The sequence below is a fragment of the Oncorhynchus kisutch genome, unplaced genomic scaffold (genome assembly GCF_002021735.2).
Source record: "Oncorhynchus kisutch isolate 150728-3 unplaced genomic scaffold, Okis_V2 scaffold2645, whole genome shotgun sequence".
Lineage (NCBI taxonomy): Eukaryota > Metazoa > Chordata > Actinopteri > Salmoniformes > Salmonidae > Oncorhynchus > Oncorhynchus kisutch.
In genome coordinates, this window is record NW_022264590.1 from 1 (window position 1) to 6,594 (window position 6,594).

Sequence of the window (6,594 nt, forward strand, 5' to 3'; positions counted from 1 at the left end):
CTCCATCACTCTGTCCATGGAAACAGACCATACCTCTCCATCACTCTGACCCAAGTTTGAAACACAGACCATACCTCTCCATCACTCTGTCCAGGGAAACAAGACCATACCTCTCCATCACTCTGTCCAGGAGATAGGAAACAGACCATACCTCTCCATCACTCTGTCCAGGGAGATAAGAAAACACAGACCATCCTTTAGTCACTCTGTGCAGGGTATAGGAAACAGGCCATACCTCTCCATCACTCTGTCCAGGGAGAGGAAACAGACCATACCTCTCCATCACTCTGTCCAGGGATATAGGAAACAGGCCATACCTCTCCATCACTCTGTCCAGGGAGATAGGAAAAACAGGCCATACCTCTCATCACTCTGTGCAGGGAGATAGGAAACAGACCATACCTCTCCATCACTCTGTCCAGGGAGATAGGAAACAGACCATACCTCTCCATCACTCTGTCCAGGGAGATAGGAACAGGACCATACCTCTCCATCACTCTGTCCAGAGAAACAGACCATACCTCTCCATCACTCTGTCCATGGAAACAGACCATACCTCTCCATCACTCTGCCCAAGGAAACAGACCATACCTCTCCATCACTCTGTCCAGGGAAACAGACCATACCTCTCCATCACTCTGTGCAGGGAGATAGGAAACAGACCATACCTCTCCATCACTCAGTCCAGGGAGATAGGAAAACAGACATACCTTTCGTCACTCTGTCCAGGGAGATAGGAAACAGACCATACCTTTCCGTCACTCTGTGCAGGAGATAGGAAACAGACCATACCTCTCCATCACTCAGTCCAGGGAGATAGGAAACAGACCATACCTCTCCATCACTCAGTCCAGGGAGATAGGAAACAGACCATACCTCTCAATCACTCATTCCAGGGAGATAGGAAAACAGACCATACCTCTCCATCACTCTGTCCAGGGAGATAGGAAACAGACCATACCTCTCCATCACTTTGTGCAGGGAGATACATACAGGTATGCTTTTTTTTAAGAGAATTTTCTTAGAGTAAGATAATTTAGACATATTTTGATCAGAGTGATTCAAATCTAGATTATACTGGTGTTTCTCCTGGAGCAAAACATGAGAATGGACAAAGTAATCAAGTAATCAAAGTAACATGAGTATGACCAAATAATCAAAATGTTGGCTATGGAATTAGAGGTGATAAAGTAAGAGATCTCAAATTGGATTGATTTTCTATGGGTTTAATCAAAATTATTATTTATTTAATTTTTCAGAAAGAATCTCATAGTGCATAAAAATCAAAACCGAAAACAACACATTTAAATTGAGATAGTAGAGATGGAGATTGAATGTCTATATTTGGTTTGTTGTGATAAAGGCTGTGAGTTGAGGCAGTTTGGATTGGACAATGCAGTGTACCTTCAGGGGAGGGACATCGATGGTCCAGCCAGAGAGAAAACAAAGACAATCTGACAAACAGACCTGTAGCGCTTCATCAGGTCACCACAGCTGCTTTTCCGACGGTCAGGTCCTCCATATGACCCCGCTCCTCTGTAGGTACTGGTCTTCCATAGGACCCCGCTCCTCTGTAGGTACTGGTCCTCCATAGGCACCCCGCTCCTCTGTAGGTACTGGTCTTCCATAGGACCACTCTCTGTAGTACTGGTTCCTTCCGTAGGACCCCGCTCCTCTGTATGTACTGGTCTTCCATAGGACCCACTCCTCTGTAGGTACTGGTCCTCCATAGGACCCGCTCCTCTGTAGGTACTGGTCCTCCATAGGACCCACTCCTCTGTAGGTACTGGTCTTCCATAGGACCCGCTCCTCTGTAGGTACTGGTCTTCCATAGGACCCGCTCCTCTTTAGGTACTGGTCCTCCATAAGACCCGCTCCTCTGTAGGTACTGGTCTTCCATAGGACCCGCTCCTCCGTAGGTACTGGTCCTTCACATGACCCGCTCCTCCACAGGGTACTGGTCTTCCATAGACCCGCTCCTCTGTAGGTACTGGGTCCTTCACATGACCCGCTCCTCCATAGGTACTGGTCCTCCACATGACCCGCTCCTCTGTAGGTAATGGTCTTCCATAGGACCCCGCTCCTCTGTAGGTACTGGTCCTCCACATGACCCGCTCCTCTGTAGGTACTGGTCTGCAATAGGACCTGCTCCTCCGCGTAGGTACTGGTCCTCCATAGGACCCACTCCTCCGTAGGTACTGGTCCTTCACATGACCCGCTCCTCCGTAGGTACTGGTCCTGCAATAGGACCCCGCTCCTCCGTAGGTACTGGTCCTCCACATGACCCGCTCCTCCGTAGGTACTGGTCCTCCACATGACCCGCTCCTCTGTAGGTACTGGTCTGCAATAGGACCCGCTCCTCCGTAGGTACTGGTCCTCCACATGACCCGCTCCTCTGTAGGTACTGGTCTGCAATAGGACCTGCTCCTCCGTAGGTACTGGTCCTCCATAGGACCCACTCCTTCCGTAGGTACTGGTCCTTCACATGACCCGCTCCTCCGTAGGTGCTGGTCTGCAATAGGACCCGCTCCTCCGTAGGTACTGGTCCTCCACATGACCCGCTCCTCTGTAGGTACTGGTCCTCCATAGGACCCCCACTCCTCCGTAGGGTACTGGTCCTTCACATGACCCGCTCCTCCGTAGGTACTGGTCTGCAATAGGACCTGCTCCTCCGTAGGTACTGGTCCTCCACATGACCCGCTCCTCTGTTGGGTACTGGTCTGCAATAGGACCCGCTCCTCCGTAGGTACTGGTCCTTCACATGACCGCTCTTCCTCCGTAGGTACTGGTCTCAATAGGACCCGCTCCTCTGTGGTACTGTCCTCCACAGGACCCCGCTCTCTGTAGGGACGGGTTCCTTCCACAGGACCCGCTCTCTGTAGGTACTGGTCTTCACAGGACCACGCTCCTCGGTAAGGTAAACTGGTCCTCCATATGACAGGGCTCCTCCGTAGGTACTGGTCCTTCACATGACCCGCTCCTCCACAGGTACTGGTCTTCCATAGACCCGCTCCTCTCTAGTACTGGTCCTTCACATGACCCCGCTCCTCCATTAGGTACTGGTCCTCCACATGACCCGCTCCTCTGTAGGTAATGGTCTTCCCATAGGACCCGCTCCTCTGTAGGTACTGGTCCTCCACATGACCCCGCTCCTCCGTAGGTACTGGTCCTCCACATGACCCCGCTCCTCTGTAGTTACTGGTCTGCAATAGGACCCGCTCCTCCGTAGTATGGTCCTCCATAGGACCCACTCCTCCGTAGGTACTGGTCCTTCACATGACCCCGCTCCTCCGTAGTACTGGTCTGCAATAGGACCCGCTCCTCCGTAGGTACTGGTCCTCCACATGACCCGCTCCTCTGTAGGTACTGGTCCTCCATAGGACCCACTCCTCCGTAGGTACTGTCCTTCACATGACCCGCTCCTCCGTAGGTACTGGTCTGCAATAGGACCTGCTCCTCCGTAGGTACTGGTCCTCCACATGACCCGCTCCTCTGTAGGTACTGGTCTGCAATAGGACCCGCTCCTCCGTAGGTACTGGTCCTTCACATGACCCGCTCCTCCGTAGGTACTGGTCTGCAATAGGACCCGCTCCTCTGTAGGTACTGGTCCTCCACAGGACCCCGCTCCTCTGTAGGTACTGGTCCTTCACAGGACCCGCTCCTCTGTAGGTACTGGTCCTCCATATGACAGGCTCCTCCGTAGGTACTGGTCCTTCACATGACCCGCTCCTCCTACACAGGTACTGGTCTTCCATAGGACCCGCTCCCTCTCTAGGTACTTGGTCCTTCACATGACCCGCTCCTCCATAGGTACTGGTCCTCCACATGACCCGCTCCTCTGTAGGTAATGGTCTTCCATAGGACCCGCTCTCTGTAGGTACTGGTCCTCCACATGACCCGCTCCTCCGTAGGTACTGGTCCTCCACATGACCCGCTCCTCTGTAGGTACTGGTCTGCAATAGGACCCGCTCCTCGTAGGTACTGGTCCTCCACATGACCCGCTCCTCTGTAGGTACTGGTCTGCAATAGGACCTGCTCCTCCGTAGGTACTGGTCCTCCATAGGACCCACTCCTCCGTAGGTACTGGTCCTTCACATGACCCGCTCCTCCGTAGGTACTGGTCTGCAATAGGACCCGCTCCTCCGTAGGTACTGGTCCTCCACATGACCCGCTCCTCCGTAGGTACTGGTCCTCCACATGACCCGCTCCTCTGTAGGTACTGGTCTGCAATAGGACCCGCTCCTCCGTAGGTACTGGTCCTCCACATGACCCGCTCCTCTGTAGGTACTGGTCTGCAATAGGACCTGCTCCTCCGTAGGTACTGGTCCTCCATAGGACCCACTCCTCCGTAGGTACTGGTCCTTCACATGACCCGCTCCTCCGTAGGTACTGGTCTGCAATAGGACCCGCTCCTAGGTCTGTAGGTACTGGTCCTCACATGACCCGCTCCTCTGTAGGTACTGGTCCTCCATAGGACCCACTCCTCCGTAGGTACTGGTCCTCCACATGACCCGCTCCTCTGTAGGTAATGGTCTTCCATAGGACCCGCTCCTCTGTAGGTACTGGTCCTCCACATGACCCGCTCCTCCGTAGGTACTGGTCCTCCACATGACCCGCTCCTCTGTAGGTACTGGTCTGCAATAGGACCCGCTCCTCTGTAGGTACTGGTCCTCCACATGACCCGCTCCTCTGTAGGTACTGGTCTGCAATAGGACCTGCTCCTCCGTAGGTACTGGTCCTCCATAGGACCCACTCCTCCGTAGGTACTGGTCCTTCACATGACCCGCTCCTCCGTAGGTACTGGTCTGCAATAGGACCCGCTCCTCCGTAGGTACTGGTCCTCCACATGACCCGCTCCTCCGTAGGGTACTGGTCCTCCACATGACCCGCTCCTCTGTAGGTACTGGTCTGCAATAGGACCCGCTCCTCCGTAGGTACTGTCCTCCCACATGACCCGCTCCTCTGTAGGTACTGGTCTGCAATAGGACCTGCTCCTCCGTAGGTACTGGTCCTCCATAGGACCCACTCCTCCGTAGGTACTGGTCCTTCACATGACCCCGCTCCTCCGTAGGTACTGGTCTGCAATAGGACCCGCTCCTCCGTAGGTACTGGTCCTCCACATGACCCGCCTCCTCTGTAGGTACTGGTCCTCCATAGGACCCACTCCTCCGTAGGTACTGGTCCTTCACATGACACGCTCCTCCGTAGGTACTGGTCTGCCAATAGGACCCGCTCCTCTGTAGGTACTGGTCCTCCACATGACCCGCTCCTCCGTAGGTACTGGTCCTCCACATGACCCGCCTCCTCTGTAGGTACTGGTCTGCAATAGGACCCGCTCCTCCGTAGGTACTGCGTCCTTCACATGACCCGCTCCTCCAGTAGGTACTGGTCTGCAATAGGACCCGCTCCTCTGTAGGTACTGGTCCTCCACAGGACCCGCTCCTCTGTAGGTACTGGTCCTTCACAGGACCCGCTCCTCTGTAGGGTACTGGTCCTCCATATGACAGGCTCCTCCGTATGGTACTGGTCCTTCACATGACCCGCTCCTCCACAGGTACTGGTCTTCCATAGGACCCGCTCCTCTCTAGGTACTGGTCCTCTCACATGACCCGCTCCTCCATAGGTACTGGGTCCTCCACATGACCCGCTCCTCTGTAGGTAATGGTCTTCCATAGGACCCGCTCCTCTGTAGGTACTGGTCCTCCACATGACCGCTCCTCCGTAGGTACTGGTCCTCCACATGACCCGCCTCCTCTGTAGGTACTGGTCTGCAATAGACCCGCTCCTCCGTAGGTACTGGTCCTCCACATGACCCGCTCCTCTGTAGGTACTGCGTCTGCAATAGGACCTGCTCCTCCGTAGGTACTGGTCCTCCATAGGACCCACTCCTCCGTAGGGTACTGGTCCTTCACATGACCGCCTCCTCCGTAGGTACTGGTCTGCAATAGGACCCGCTCCTCCGTAGGTACTGGTCCTCACATGACCCGCTCCTCCGTAGGTACTGGTCCTCCACATGACCCGCTCCTCTGTAGGTACTGGACTGCAATAGGACCCGCTCCTCCGTAGGTACTGGTCCTCCACATGACCCGCTCCTCTGTAGGTACTGGTCTGCAATAGACCTGCTCCTCATTAGGTACTGGTCCTCCATAGGACCCACTCCTCCGTAGGTACTGGTCCTTCACATGACCCGCTCTCCGTAGGTACTGGTCTGCAGTAGGACCCGCTCCTCCGTAGGTACTGGTCCTCCACATGACCCGCTCCTCTGTAGGTACTGGTCCTCCATAGGACCCACTCCTCCGTAGGTACTGGTCCTTCACATGACCCGCTCCTCCGTAGGTACTGGTCTGCAATAGGACCGCTCCTCCATAGGTACTGGTCCTCCACATGACCCGCTCCTCTGTAGGTACTGGTCTGCAATAGGACCCGCTCCTCCGTAGGTACTGGTCATTCACATGACCCCGCTCCTCCGTAGGTACTGGTCTGCAATAGGACCCGCTCCTCTGTAGGTATGGTCCTCCACAGGACCCGCTCCTCTGTAGGTACTGGTCCTTCACAGGACCCGCTCCTCTGTAGGTACTGGTCCTCCATAGGACC